Genomic DNA, 16,685 nt, shown 5'->3' on the forward strand with positions numbered 1-16,685 from the left:
CTTGTGACAGTTTGTGGTTAGTGAAGGGCATGTTTGAATTTTGTGTTTTTTTAAGTTTTTAAATATTAGAGTCTATAAATGAAATTCAGTACCTTAGATAAGAGACTCTGAAGCGTGCTAGGACTTGAAACACACAGTGTCACATATAGCCCCTTTGAATTAATGAAGGGGATCTCCAAACTGTGGCAGACATAGGCAATATAGCCCAACTCACAGTATTACCAGAGTACCACAGTAGGATAAACGGACAGGAAAAGAATTGAAGTGTAGGTGAGGGAACAAATGCTGAAGACGAAAGAGAGGCAACACCAAGGGGAAAGGCAATATAGCTCTTCAGAGCTTTACGTCTTTCTTCCCCTTTTCACCCCCTTACTTCCACTTCTTTCCCTTCAGTGCAGCACTATATTAATGAACTATCCTGTGGCTCCCATCTGCTTCTATACAAAATTTGCTGCTTCTCAAGGCGAGTATGTAACTCTGTCTTTATTTGTACTAATGGACCAGTCCAAGAGGACTAACTGAAAGACTAACTGATCTAGTTTGCAGGTGATTTGCTTGGGAAAAGAGAGTCTTAGTTTTGACAAGAGATTCTGCCACTCTCTCACTTGCATGCAAATTCCTTAACCGCACTGTTTACCTGTCCTGGGTAGAGGATTCCTGTCTTTTCTGGAAGATCTATCAAGGTCATTTTACAACTTGAAACTGAGGCATTTGCTGACGTACAGCGCAACGAAATATGGCAGTGCTAATCCTCAGTCATTTCCAACTTCCAGTCCTCTGCTTTTATCATACGACTTTTTTTTGGCCTGACAATTATGGCTTAGTTTTGACCTTGGATCACTAACATCAGCAGAAGATAGATGTCAATATTTTAAGACAAGACCAAGCCTTTACGCTGTCCATTGTTTTTCGTCATTCTGAGGGCAGTTACATGAATCATACCTGTAAAAACTGTTTCTCTCCCTGTTCATTGAAAAAAGTATAGGATATATGAAAAGGTGGATTTTAAGAATGACTGAAGAATTGCAAAGATCTAAAATTTCAAAGGCAATGGGAACACTTTTGTTTATTAAATATTTTTTCCCTAACAACTGAATTCAGTCAAAAATTTGCTAATATCCACCTATTACTTGTAAATATCACTAAGTCTGTGCAACTCTGAAGTCCTCTTAAACTCTCCCTTGGAAGAAATGTGACATGGCAGCTGTATTTTATCTCTATGGTATACATTAGCATACTTAACACAACATAGTGTAATATTAGTAAATTACACAGAAGAAGAAAACAAGATATTGTCAGCTCAGGAAAGTGTAAATAGTAAGAAGGCAAAGAGGACTGAAATAGAAAACAAACAATCATCCCTTGCCCATGCCACCCCTCTAATCCCCTATAATATTTTAGTGGAAAAAGGCTAAGTTCGAAGTATGACTGGGGATAGTGTCAGAGACATTGTGGAAGCTAAGATTATGCAGTAAGATAATATATAACTGGGAAATTAAGCATTCTTTCAAACTTGCTTTATTATACTTTATTACTATGAAACCCCAGAAAAGAAATGCATAGAGTATAATTCCTTATACAGTTCCATAAATACGCATTGTATCTTTTGTTGCAAATCCTCAGCTTTATACACTTGGGGCAAGCAAGTGCCTAGTGACGAACAGTGTGGAGAAGCAGCGCTGTGGAAATGAATGTGGCAATTGCTCCAAACTCATTGTTACCCACTTGATTTCATGTGATCATGGCCAAATCTTCCATCTATCTCTGCCCTCCAACAATCATTTCAGGACACTTGGAGCTGAAACCAAATTGTGGGTTCCCTTCCCTTCCCTTCCCTTCCCTTCCCTTCCCTTCCCTTCCCTTCCCTTCCCTTCCCTTCCCTTCCCTTCCCTCCCCTTCCCTTCCCTTCCCTTCCCTTCCTTTCCCTTTCTTTCTCTTTTTTCTTTTCTTTTATTTCTTGTTTTGTCTGAGCTCTCACCATCACAGCCCTTGATTAAATGACAGGTTTTTGTTTTCATTCTCTTACTTTCTTTTTCCACTGGGTTCTTGACAGCCTCCCATCTCAACTGAATACTGTTATCACTTCTTTCTTCTAATCCTCTCCCTAGCTGCCTATATTATCACCCTTCTGTTTCAGAACTTGGATACTTACCCTTTAATCCATTAATTGGCTTTTTACCCTCAGATCCCTTTGCCTCCTCTGAGTGCAACCTGACTCTCCCAGCCACTGCACACCCTGGCTATTCTCTGCCCTTCGCTCTCTTGCACCTTTCATCTCCCTACATTTTGGTACCTTTTTATCTTCTTTCCACATAATCTTGTTCTTTATTTCTTTTCACAAAGGAGGGCCTTCTAGTCTAGTATCACTTTCAGTGTTGCCTCTGTTTCTACCCTGTGTTTACACATCGCCTTTCTTCATTGCTTCTTAACAAGGGTAGATGTGTACAGTAGGAATAATCTCCTCAGCAGATATCAGTGTTGCCCCCAGAACAAGTCCATTTCCTTATCAAGGTTCAAAAGTGTTGGGCAACTTAATAAAATACAGGTTGTCACACAGCAAATGTATTCACTTAAACAAGATGATCTTTTGATTGAGTTTGGTTTCCATTGCTGTTTGCATGCAGCGGAAGTGTGCATTTCTTGAACAAGTGTTTTTATCATGTACTCTGTGTGCATGAAATCTATTTGTATCACAAAGAAATATTTCATCTGATACCACTGTTTAATCGAGGAATAATATTGCTATATTTTAAGAAACGCTGTCTACTTTGATTTTTTTTCTTAGTCAACATTTGGAAATCTAGAATACATCTTATCCTTTTTGTTTTGTTACTTCTGATGGGTTTTTTTGTACAGTATGTATGAATACACACATTTGATAGTTAGCAAAATAGGGAAAATTATCTTGGCGCTAATGTACACAGAGCTATTACACCCAGTCATGGTTAATAGCACTAAATGGATTTAGAGTGAGGAGTCTAGACTGCAATCCTGTCAGCATCTGCCCCTTCCCCAGTAATTTATTTGGGTTTTGCACCTGCAGATGCTGAACTGGAACTGAATTCATATAGAATTTTTATTTGGATAGCAGGCACTGAAATTGTAACATTTACGAAAGGCACTAAATAAAAGTGACTGTATTAATACTTAAGATAGTTCCATTAACTTTTCCTCCTTAGCTGATATTGAAAACAATAGAATCCTGATTATCCAAACTCTTACTGTGAGGATTTCTCTTTCTCTAATTAACTCCCTGATCTATTGCCACCCTGACTATCTGCATGTATTTTGTGTTGCCCAGTCTATTTCAATGACTAGTTTCGGTGGCTTTCATAAAATGCTTCACTTTTAGCTCATATGCTGGCACAGGCTGTCTTTAATATTGCATACAAACATAGTGATTGTGCCTTCCTTTTTATTGTATAATATCCATGCCCTGGATCATTATAAGCCCTTTTGAAAAGCTGGTAGAAATGTAAGGGCTATGAGAAGAGCAGAGCTGGAAGGGTAATCATACAGAGGTCCCCTCTTTGCCTGCCTCTTTTTTCCTACACCCCATGTACGTGATAATAGCCAGAGCTGAAATTCACCTTTTCCTCTTGTACTAATGATGTGCAGAGGTACCTACAGGCATCTCCAAAGGTGAGAGGTTCTGATCCATTGTGCCACATGGCCACAGAAATGGGAGTTAGGTTACAATTTACAGAAGAAAAATGATTTCCATCAGAACCATGTATATTCTGACTTGAGTTTATGAGAGGTGTGTTTCTCAAGATATTTGGTCTCAAATGTTGGACACACAAAATAAATCCCTTCTTTTGTCCCAAGATTTCTTCAAAACTGGAAGCCTAACTCAAGAAATCAACCCAGCATCCCATAGTGCCATACACAGGCAAATCTTTCCATTCTTATCCCTTGGGCTAGCTATGATCCTGTGGGAAGCAGAGAACAAAATCCAGTTAATAAACCTTATCACTGAAAATCCCTCACCTAGATCATGGCTACACCAATAATATTTTAAGAGAAAAAAAGGGTTTGTTCCTTTAACAAAAGTAAAATTGTTACCAAAATAAGTATTTGGGTGAGCTCATGCTTACACGATTACTTATTTCAGTAATATTTCAGTAATGTTTTTCTTTTGTTAAAGGATCAAACTCTTACTATTTTTTCAAATATTCTTGATATTGGACTATTCCCTTCTTTGTTTCATTCTATGGAACATTAACATTTGAAGTTAGTGTATAAAGCATTTTTTTTAGTTGTACAAGTTGAAATCTGTCATCAAAATATAATCCTGTGTAGATCTAGGATGTGCCTCTTGTCCTATACCCTAGAAATGTGGTAGCTTTCAAGCAGCTGCATCTTCTGGACATGTTCAGCCTGAATATGTCAGTCATGTATGTGTGCAGTTCATTAATGGATGTGTGGCCTTTTTGTGGTCTATGAAGTCTGTATTTGGCATGCATGGAGCCTTGCACTAGTCCTATTCATATATGAGGATAAAGGCATGGAATCCATTTTTGTGTGTCCCTCTCCAGATTCTCTCTCCAGTATTGGCAGGAGTCTGTATATTGCTAACATCAGAAGGCAGAGCACTCTGAAGACTATGTACCAGTCATGCGGTGTGAAAGAGCCAGCAAAACAGAAAAGGGTAAGAGAGATGGTAAAAATAAATATGTACAGTAGGAAACCTTTTTCCACTGCATGCAGTATTTCAATTCAATTCATACTGACCTTAAGATACCATTGGGGATGCTAAAAAGCTTTGTAAAGATGCAAGTGTTTTTCATGAAAAGAATCGATAATCTTTGAAATATGTAACCTTTCCCCCCCCAACACTGGCTGCTGCCTATAACAGCTTGTATAATTCAACACTAATTTTTTACTTAGTTATCCTTAATGCTATTTATCTCTTGTCCATTCTTTCCTTCTTTTGTAACTATTACTGAATTTCATGGGCTTCTCATAAAACACTCTAATGCTAAGGGTAATTTTTAAAGGTGCTTCAGAAGTGTAGATGTTTAATATGCAGCTGATCCTTAAAGGGGCAAAAGGTTTCTTTCTGCCATCTCTTTTGGATTCTGTATCAAAGGTCTTTTTTCCCCCTCAACTGTCAGTGTTTAAGTAAGTGCCCTTTCATGTTTTCTATAATCCTGTTAAAAATAATAGGTATATTCTGTATCTGTGGCTAGACATGCAGCATGCTGCAAAATAATCTAAACACTCAACGTTTGTTTGCAGATTTGTTCTAATGAAAAAAACTCGAGATATATAATGAGACAGCTCCCTTCTGATACAGTTAATCAGTATCCACACAAGTTGATCCCTTGAATGCATTACATGATTCATAAGAAATTGCTTAGTACGTAAGAAATTAGGATTGGATAGTATTTGCCGGTGTCTTATTTTTCAGCTACGAAATTTAATGCTTTTAAGGGTAGGGAGGAATAAGAGGCCCTCATGCTCCTCTCCTCCCCCAAAATATAAGGATAGTTTCATAGCCAGCTGTATTGCAAAAAAATTCCAAGTACAGCGTTGAAAAGGTTCTTTCTTCATTTAGCTGAACATTGTAGGAGTATGTACCATGCCTAAATTGTAAAAATATTTTGATTCTACAATGTGTTTACTAGGTCTTTACAGCCGCAGCTTACAATTAATTACTACATCTAGTCTTCAGGCAGTCTGTCATAATAAGTGTCTCACTAAATCATTGTCTTCCTCATGTCTAAACTGTCAGGGTGGGGCTTTTTGGAAGTGCTTGGCTGATATATAAACACAAATCCAGTCATGTTCTGCCCACTTCATGGCGCTGTTTCATATTGCCTTGCATAGGAATTGCTGGAGAAGGAAAGGAAAGGAAGGAGAGCTTGTCCTGAAGTGTACCTGCCCAACAATGGGTCAGGATAACTAGCTAATCGCTATGGAAGATGTTCAGACCTGCAGTCAATGGCACAGGCAAATCTTTTTTCTTGGAAAGTGGGACAGTGTCACACATGTGCTCTCTTTAGCGCCTGTCCTCACAGGGTGGCTGCGGCAAGCACATCTAGCAGGAAATAATTGCATTGCTCCATAAATTGCAGCAAACTTAGACAACAGAAATTAGTTATGTTAATCAAATTTGTACATGCGTGTGTGGGGCAGGTGGGCTGGTCACTTTGGTTTCCTGAAGGACTGCAATTTGGAGAAGGAAGAGTTAAAGAAGTTGCTGCTGTTGTAATATACACACCAGGCTCTTTTGGTCTTTTAAGTCTTCACAGCTCTCCTACTACAGGTTCTCTTCAAGTCTAGAAAATGCAGATGTCTGGGCTCTTAAAAGCAACAGAATAGGGATATTTATTTCATCTTAAAACAAAGACCAAAGAAAAAAGTAATATGCAAAAGTTATTCAAAGGATTTGGGAAACAGGTGTTCTAAATCAACATTAATTGGATTTCAGTTAATTATTCCTTACGCTTTAGGGATTGTAAGAAAGAAATATAGGGGAAAAAGCAAGAACAACTTCTCTGGCACAGTAATCATTCTGATATTATTTAAGCTAAGCAACCCTTCATTTTCCCCTTCCTTCCCCCTCCCTGTCCAAAAAAATTGGCCTCTATATGACTATTTTAAGAATTAGGGAATACGAATGAAGTGAAAGAGCAAGACATAATCTTTGAAAGCCACTATGACTTGAGAGAGTGGTTACATGTTTAATCTGTTATTTTTTAACATCCACTTCCTATATAACTGCTAAGATAAAAGGGAAGAGTTAAAAAGCTGTTATAGATTAATTTTAGGTACCTCATTTATAACATAAGGATTACCCACAGGATTCCCCTGGTATTTTACTCTTTGCAGTATATGACCTGTGTGCATAGTTTGAACTGGGTCAAGAGTGATTCTCCAGAGCTGGAGGATGAAGGCTGGGCGAAAAGCAGAAAATTATTAAAAATTGTGTTTTGGCTTTTGGATTTCTGTTCCAGTTCCTACTGGAATGAGTCCACTTTTTCCCCAGTACTGGAATTGTTTACCTTTGAAGTAAACGTTATATATGTAAAGTTATAGTTTGCCCCTGAGAACTGACTGATTCCAAGTTTAAGAAAGAAATGTGGGGGGGGGGGGGGAGCCTTGCTTGCTATGCATGCTCTCTATGCATGTATGACTGAGTCATGAGATTTCAGTGGAAAACTCACCCTAACGAGATTGTCAAAGTAGAATGTGAATAGAAATGGTCTAAAGAAATGAGTTTGTGAAATTGGAGTGAAAGTAGTGTTTTTTTGATCTCAATGTAACCTTTAATTTTGTGCAAACTTTTGTGCTGATATATTTTAATTTTAAGTTGATTATAGTAAGAGTAGATAGTGAAACAGGTTATAAAGGAAACTTGCTAGTCTCATTGCATTGTCCAGTCTAAGAGAAGTGAGTGATATCTGTAATGAAAGAAATAGATTTTCAAAGTTATTTCAAAACTTTAATAGTGATACAATAATCAGAGCTTCTACTAACAACCAAGAGAATGTATTACATGATTTTTCCTTAGCAATTTCTTTCTGAAGAACTTTTTTTCCCCTCATATGTTTGATGTGTACACGAAATGTTTTGCTTTTGAGTAAGAGAAATTGTCAAGTTATATAGGAACTTATTTACACAGCAAATTTAAAAAGATTTCAGAAAGCCTAATGAAACTTGCCTGAGGGCAGCTGCAATTTACATTCTAGCCTTCTGCACATATGACAGCTTGCTACACTTCTCAATTAAAGAAATTGGAAGGGGGCTTCCCACATTAAGTCATTCTCATCTATCACTGAGACGTATTACTAAAGAGATATACCTATGCCTACTATACACATTTACTATTCTTACATACTGATGTGAATATAAATACAGCATTTCTACACAGTCATTTATTTTCCTCACTTCTCAACTGTATACATTTGTACAAAGTCCATACAGGGACTTTAAAGATCAGAGATTTTTAAAGATCTCATGAAAATATTATTCTAAATAATAAATTGTGGTCTTTTATAAACGCCATTTCCTCCAAACCTGGATAAATCTTTTAACCAAAAGTGGGAATGGACTGAGGAAGACTTCATGTGTTGGTGGCTTTCAGAGACTAGGCCAAATACGTGTCTGTTTTCTGTCTGCTCTTATTTATCTCAATTCCTGGCGTTCAGGTGGCATCATTTCTCTTATTGCATAAATGATGGCACTGCATTCTGTATGAAGAAAGTATTTCACTATTAAGTGTCAGTATTTCTAACCAAAAACAATGTGCAAAAGATAAACTCATCTAAAAATTGTCATTCATTAATTTTTGCAAAATATGAAAATATTTATAAATATATGAAGATAAAATATGAAAGCACATATAAAATATATGTGAGCATATATTTCACAAGTATTCTACTTCATAGCTTTCCTCTTGATCATCAGTACTATTTTTTGTATGCTTTATCCTTGCTTGTACAGAAAATGATTTTACTTTGCAAATCAAGGTGAAAACTTTCCCTTCTTGTTAAAGTTAAAAAAGTGACTTCAAAATTCTAATTTTACTTTCAGTCATTTTTTCAAAATCAAATCCGTCAGCATCACTTAACCTGCAGGAAAATGTATTTCAAATTCAGTTAGTAAGTAATCTCCAAGATTTGTTTTAGGCTCCTTTATATTGTATACATCATCTCCCCACTAGTGATGGCTTAATGCTCAGAGTTCTGTTGTCCTTTATCCCTGTCTCCCTTCCCTTTACTCCCCCTTCTGACCTTCGGTATAATCTTCACCACAGTGTATAAGTGATAATTGACTGCCTTTTAAAAGATACTTTTTGTATCAGCTGAGCGCTTTGAGATGTTTGAGATGTGAACATACTTTACCCACAGACTCAAAGCTAGGTTGCGCTCCCTCTTATGTGCAAAAAAATATGTTGCTGGTAGTTTGCAATCCTCAGTCCACGGTGGTTCTGTCCAGTTTATACGTGGGAACACTTGCGTTTATTTAATCATACACCAGATGCAGGGCCTAAGGGCCTGACCCAAAGGCCATTGAGATCAGTAGGAACCGTATCAGATGTCAGTGTCCCTAAATGTTCTGTTATGTATCATCTGACTCATTTTGATGCAAAGAAAAAAAAAAATCAACTTCCTTTTGTTCTCCTCCCTTCTTCCTCTTATTCCATAGGGAAAAAAATACACTACTCTGAACACACACATTAAAAAAAAGGCTTAAAAAAATCTAACAATTATTCTGTTAGGAAAATGTGCTAATAGGAAGTTGGAGCATGGTTTTGTAGTATTGGAATGGCTATGGTACCCTTTTGCACTATGAACATTTTCTGTTACCACTTTACACAGAAAGGTTGATATGCTTGCAAAGAAAAACAGTTTATAAACAGTGTGGACTTGCGGCTAGATGGTAAAAATATCTGTATAGTCAATATATTCTATTTTTGAAATATAGCAGAGAAAATATTTATGAGCACCACAGGACATGAAGCGCAAAGTGCAGTCATTTCTAAATGAAAATTATGTGACAGTTCATCAGTATTTAATGCTAACATTGCTTGATCTAGACATAAAGAATTTAGCAGCCATTTATCATAACATACAGTACTGTTCATTTCCTGATTTGCTTAGAATGCATTGGTGTTTTAATCTCGACATGAGCCACAGGTCTAATTTTAGATATTTAATGAAAGGGAAAACCCAGAGAGAGAGAGAGAGACAGATTTTTCACATGGCTATTAGGAGTCTACTCCCACAACTTGAATCGGTTGGTCTTTTTAATGCGTACTCCCAGAAGCCCTTGCTTGGTGCCTGCACCAGATGCAGGTGTTCCCTTGTGCTGTCAGCCGGGAATGATTAATGAGGATTTGCCCCTACTGAAAGCAGCCTTTGGAGCATTGTTCAGGGCATCTGTGGAACTGTCGGGGGAGACAAGGACACAAGTGAACAACCAATTATTTGGCCATCACGGAGGCAGCGTGAAAAAGACATCAAATTGGACAGAGGAGCAAAGCTTTTGTTTCACGAGCATATTTTGAGGTGTTAAAAGTAAGGGAGGAATTTTACCTGTTTTTCGTGGGGCAGAGGGGAAGGGCTCAGACATTGCTTTAAAGCTAGGGAAGGCTGTGTAAAAGAAACAGGAGAAAAAACTGAGCACGGTCCTTTAAAAGGGTAAGAGGGAGGAAAATGCGCAGAACTGATTTATTGGTGGTTGTGCAGCGTGTATAAAGATATACCGTTTTGCTCGGCTAACACGAGAAAGCAAGGACTAGGAATTCTGTGGGTAGGAGGATTCGTCATGCAGGGAGCTGCTTAATTGCTGGCCAAATATAACGATGCGGGAGCTGTGGGTATAACAAGTGCGAGCACAGGGAAGTGTTACATTAGGGCTCTGGGACAAAAAAAAGGAGAGCGCAAAATGAAGAAAACATTTGCAAGATTGCATTCAGCATTCGGTATGCGTCGCTTCTCTTCTTTTAGAGAAAATACTCTTAGGTGCTGAAGAGTGAGGGGAAAAGGAGGAACAAAACTGAAAACATTCTGCTTAGACTTAGCCTTCTGCATTTTTATATTTACCAAGACTTGGGATTATAAATAATAGTTTTAAACCAGAGGGAAAGGATTGTATTTTTAGAACAATCCAATTACAGAATGGATTGTTTATAAAGTACATTTTATGCTCCATCCTGTCAAGCCTGTTTTTACCAGAGTATTAAAAATAAAAAACGTAATTATACAGCTTAATTCTAAAGAAGAATGTAATGTTTTCTTGACTAATAATATGTATAGTGTCATCTCTACCAAAGTAGCATAATATTTATGGTGGCCAATTCCTTAACCTCGGAAGTTGTCCTCTGTCCGCAAACATACATGCATAAAAATGAGTTTAGATCTTGAAACAATTACAAATCATAATTCTAAAGTATACCTTAACCAAGGGGAAATCTTTATTTCTAAACTAATAGCAAGGTTTAGGTATATCTGGCTATGTGTGTTTGGTTTATTTTTCATACTATTTATCCTTTGATGACTGTATTTCATGAGGATGGGCTCACGACCTGTGATTTCTCATCTGCAAAATTGTATGAATGTCCATATGTGTAAAGGCCTATTTCCTTACTTCAAATTGATTTGCATGAGGTTTTTTGTGAGCAAAAAGGTTTTTGCATGAGTCATAATTAGAAAGAGTTGCAAATGACAATTTGACTTGTGATATCCAGAATTTTAGAATTTGTCACTCAGTGTTAAATGGCTGAGTCTGAAATAGGACGATTATTTTTTTAGAAAATAAAAATATAAAAATTAAAAAATCTTCTTAATCCTTTAAACTGCTTTAACTCTTAAGTAAGTTTGATAACCACATAACAAAAGAGAAGGAAAAACCAAGTGCACACGAAAATGGAATCTTTATATTTTAAGGCTACCAAAAAATATTTATTTTCACCCACTCAAACGAAAGTCTTGCTCAGAAAGAAACCACTGGAAAACCCAAGAGTCCTTAGGCTATTCCATCATTTTTGGTAACTGTATTGAAATTGTACTGCAGAATTTTTGCATCAGAAATGGTCCTAATACCAACCCTTGAACTGCAATACTGATCTGTTTAGTCCTGCAAATTTGTCCTTTTCAGAGGCATGGTCATTTGTTACTCTTTGCAAAGGACTCTGATACTTGAAGCTGAGCTTTGTCCCCTCTTGCATTTGGTGTATGCGCTTTAAATGAGTTTATTAGAAATTATGGATTCATGTACAAGGAGTATCCAGATACACTCAGCTCTGTTTCCTTCTTGTCAGGAAGAGACAGTGGCGTCAATGATATTTCCCCCCTGTCTGAAAGAAAAAATTGATGGAAGAACAATCTTAGACGCCTCCTGGGCATGACGGAAGACGGAAGTGATGCTGGTAAGGAAGGAGAAATATTTCCAGGAACAGAAGGGATGATTATAGCATCTCTGAAGAGGACATTTGCCTGTGATTATTAAAGTGCTGAAAGGACTTTCCTAATCCTAGATAAATAAATAGAAAGAATGCTTTCTGCTGCTGTGGGCTGTGTTGAAGACTGCGCCTTTTCCTGTCAGGTATGGACTTTACTACAGCGATACAAGGCTGGTCTGTTACAGTGCTGTGCAGCTTCCGACTGTTCAGCTTGGAGTTGTCAGTTGAGGAGCACAAAAAGTTCAGATGTTGAAGTTCAGTGTGTTGAAATTTCTAAGCAACGTAAACTAAGGGGAGTTCATCCTATTATCCAGGTGTTTCAACATCCACCATTGAAATATCTCCAAGGGATGCCATCACTATCTCCAGATCGCTCAGTGAGTGAGGACCTACTTTGGGACTGGGCCTCTATGAGCTATAGGGATGTCCCATGTGACAAAGATCAGGATGAAGCCCTTAAGCAAGACTCAATCCTTTCGGTGTTAGCCTGAAAGTAGGCATGAATTTTTCTAGCTAGTGCACATAAATAATGTACAGTGGCGTCTCTTCATTACATTCCTCTGTAATCTGCGTACATTTCAAGAAAAGTTATGTTTCTACTATTACATGTACTTAGGCTTCAATGTGATATTTGACTCTTAGGTTGTACTATCATGCTTTCACTGTGAATTCTTATGTATGTATTTTCATGGTGATACTTCATTAACACCATCAAAATTGGAACGCAAAACAAAACAGAAAAAATGGGTAAGAACATATGGAATGGGATGAACCCATTATCATTTTTATTATGAATGTTGTTTGCTAAAAGCATCAGCTTTGATTTAGCTTTATGAGGCAATGCCAGTGGAGAATTATTTTGTAAAACTATAAACAAGTATAAAACTATCACTTATGTTTTACAAAATGATCTTTAATACCCTACAGACTACAGAAGAGCACAAGGTAGTGGGTTAGTAAGAGAGGAAGACTGTTACTACCTGTGAGATGACTTTCCTCCTGTTTCACCATATATAGGTTATGCATCACTTGCTAAACAATAGATATGTTACCTATAACCTATTCTAAGTCGCTACATATTTTTGTGGATCTTTGCACTTTCTTTTGATGAAAAAGTGTTTCTTTGCCTGTAAATAGCATGACTGCTGTAATGAGTTGTTAAGAAAATTAATGATGAAAAGAGAAAAATAACTAAAAGTGAAATAAATGTTTTTATTTGCAGTTTTTGATATGTAAAATTTAGCTTTATTTCATACTGGAGAGAATGAGGGTTGTTGGAAAAACGTTATTGTTAAAGGTTAGCATAATTTCTGTTCTTGGGTAAGTACAGGGTAAGTACTATATGAACAATAGCAAGCTGATTAATTTAGGAGTTGTCTTCACAGAACTTTTGACCATCAGGACTTCTGCCTTTATTCTTCCTATCAGTACAATATGGCCTGATTATTCTGGTCACTACAGCTAGTGTACTTCTGGGGATGGTTCTCGTGATGACACCAAAAACTCCTACGACTTTTGTGCCTCAGCTATCGCCTTCTGGCCTGAAATGAGGTGAGGCGGCAGGCAACTGCGGTGAAGTCATTAGAATCTCATCAAAATTGCCTGTTAACGAATCATTTGATAAACCAGAAGGAATTATCTCTCCTAAAAGCGAATAAAGTGCAAGGGAAAAGATGTGGATGTAACATCTTGCAAAAGCAGCATGTATCAGCTGCAATATGTTTTTTTATCGCATTCACATCCTGGTATAGGGGTAGGCAGAGCAGGCAGGGATTTTGCAGAGGATATTTTTATATTGATTCTATATAATAATGTGGCACATGTTTAGTTTGGGCTTCAAAATTCACAGGGTGAGCTACTGAAGTTCTATCTGGCAGCAGAGAACACTGAGGCTAAAATGAACTTGAGTTATTTTACTTGTAATTTGTAATTTTTGTAATTTTTGCATCTAAATTCCCATATCTGAGCATTTGTTAAAGCATGTGTCTACTCGTATGTATGTATTTACTTAGGAAATCTACTTTTTCTCCCAGGCTCCAGCACGTAGCCATAGAAATCTATGTATTAAAAAAAAATCTTATTTGCTTATTCTGCTTTTATTCTTCTTCCTTGCTTAAGGAATAGTTGGCCATGCTTAGGGCTGAAATATGAGGCTGAAGGGCTTTTCTTCTTCTGTAGCTCCCAGACCGTTCTTTCACCAACATTTTTTCCCATCATTTCTAAATTTCACTTTCCTCTTATTTATCCCTCTCACTGTCATGGGATTTTCTTTTGACTCTTAATATAATCTCATGTGCATACCTTTTCCTTTTCCTTTTCCCCCCATCTAATCCTGCAGTCCCACATTCCCTTGATTTCCTAATTTAGTTCATACGTTTCTCTCTTCTTGGTGCCTTCTGCACGTCTTTGTTCCTTCCTTCTCCATTCACACGCCAACTGGCCAAAGAATGTTTCCTTCACCTGTGGAAACAAATCTTCACTAATGGTGGTGAGACTAACAGCATGGTTAAGTCTCACAGACCTTTCTTCTAAGAAGATAATCTATCTTTAAATTAAGAGGCTTTCGTTGATGTTCTTCATAATGTAAAATGATTTAGTTTCAAATTACTCAGTATCTGAATATGAGTTATACAAAATACTTGTCAGTACTGGGATGGATTATGAAGCCTCCCCTTATATATCGTAATTGTTAGAATTTTCTCTGACTTTGTGTGCCCTGTCAAGCTTTATAATTTGTGTGTGTTTATTTCAGCATAAAATCCTTTGCTGCCTGAACTTATTTCATTGCCCTTCACAATGCTACATTAATGGTAAGCATCACAACACAAGTTGCAAATATTTGTTCCAGTGAAGACTACCCATCATATAATCCTTATTTAAACCTGATTTTAACATAGTTTTGGAAGCTTTAAAAATGCAGACAATGTGCCAAATTCTGATTAGAAGTAAACAACAGATTATCAGAGTATTCTGGTCAAATAAGAAAATAGAAATCTTTACTGGAAAGAAATAGGCATAAGATACACACTGGAATGTGAATGTTTAGAAGGAGTGGCAATATGTAAATATTAACAGAAAATAAATAGTACAAAAACATCATTTCTTGTAAACTATTAGAGCCTAGCATTTTTATAGTTCCTAGTCTTGACTGCAAGTGTTGAGTAGTAATGAAATAACGGCTGTAAGACCATCAATACCACAAATATAGACATAGAAAAATGTCCAAAAGGATATTTTAAGAAAAGATTATTAAAATCCATTGCATTTGAAAAGATCCAAATCTACATCTGTTATCAGAGGCTGCTTCAGCTTCTTCCCATCTAGATATAGATTGTGTTTGTTTTCAAAATTGCTGAAGCCAGAAATATAGTCTGTGAGTTTGAGTGAACTTTCTTCACCTAATTTCAAACCTGCTTGAACTTAGTGACTTTGTATATTTGATTTAAGTTTCTTTGAGTTTGCATTCAATAGAGAAGAAGAGGAAGGGAGAAGAGAGAGAAAATCCGCTACAGAACTATCAAGGAAAAAAAAGCTTTATATATATGCCACATGTGAATTTCTTGTTTCTCTTTTAATACCTGCTGTGTTTTGTGGAATAGAGGCTTTCTTTGGCTAAAAGAAAAAAATATATTAAGGTTTTCTTTTTAATTTGATCATGCACAAAGAAAGACACAAAGGTTACAATTAAATCTATAATATTCATATAACCACATTGTCTAGTACCTTAAATCTGAGGGACTTTGGATGTCCAGGAGATAGAGAGGACAACTCTATGAATACAGTTATTCCTGCCAACAGTTTTCAATATATGAAACACGAAGAAATTTCTGCAAATGTTTTTTCTCTTCATCAGCTGCAGCCTTAGCTAAGAAATAGACAATATGATTTATTTGTGTTCAGCTTTGCAGCAAATTCTTCCAAAGCAAAGCATGTATGATAGAAGACACAGGTGAAATGCAGTGATCTACTTTGCTGTCTTATTTTCTACTAGAAAGTCTGTCCATCCCTGCATTTAATCATGTCCACTTAGTGGTCAAGCTAATTCACCCTGCTAGCCTGATAATCTAGTTCAGTGTCCACTGTTGTTATTACAGACTGGAGGTCAAATCTTTTATCTGTTTTCCTAAACTCAGTTGGACACTGTTTCCTGCTGGGAGTCTTTAGAAGGAGGCAATAAATCTTATAATTAATATCCCAGGAGTTAGTAGCATGTCTTCCTACAGGCATATCTTCAGGATTTTTCTAGCCACTGTGAACTTAAATAAAAAAATCTTGAAAATCTTACTATTTACTTTGATTTTGTCCTTATTTATGGTACAAGTTTCTTCATTTCCTCCAAACTGAATTCTGAACTGTCACCACAGTATCTTCCAAAACAAGAAATGGATTTTCTTTTCACTTTGATTTCTGTGAATAGGAATGCAGTTGAGTCCCACTATCAATGTCACGACTACTTGTGTGTGCAGATCCAGTCCACCATCTTTTACAGCATATCCATTTTAGACTGATAGTTATATTCTGGATATGTGCCACAACCTCCTGAAATAGCACATGTATGAACTTGGGGAATGCTGCCCCACGCAGAACTCCCTTTGTCTAATAATAAAACATGGATGGTGAAAAGCAATGATTTTCTACCTGTGATCCTATGGAGATCTGTAGATGACATCTGAAGAGTCTGCAAAAGGCAACTTGAAAGAAGTTTTGTATATGTTACACTGTGGTTTATGTGAAATTTGGCATTTATGGGTCCCAACTAATAAAGCCTCTG

The 16,685-nt window shown here is 36.9% G+C and overlaps 1 long non-coding RNA gene across 4 annotated transcripts in view; it reads left to right on the plus strand.

Annotated features, from left to right (window-relative positions):
- The window catches only part of LOC138066722 (uncharacterized), a 148,291-nt gene extending 133,762 nt beyond the window's left edge, over positions 1-14,529 (plus strand). For 3 of the 4 annotated variants that reach the window (XR_011140145.1, XR_011140146.1, XR_011140142.1), the window contains 2 exons: positions 4,539-4,651; positions 11,774-14,529. This is a non-coding gene — a long non-coding RNA (uncharacterized lncRNA). The remainder of the gene's footprint in view (positions 1-4,538; positions 4,652-11,773) is intronic. The other variant, XR_011140143.1, reaches the window with a different exon arrangement.
- Positions 14,530-16,685: the final 2,156 nt, after the last annotated feature.

This window comes from Struthio camelus, chromosome 3, assembly GCF_040807025.1.
Source record: "Struthio camelus isolate bStrCam1 chromosome 3, bStrCam1.hap1, whole genome shotgun sequence".
Lineage (NCBI taxonomy): Eukaryota > Metazoa > Chordata > Aves > Struthioniformes > Struthionidae > Struthio > Struthio camelus.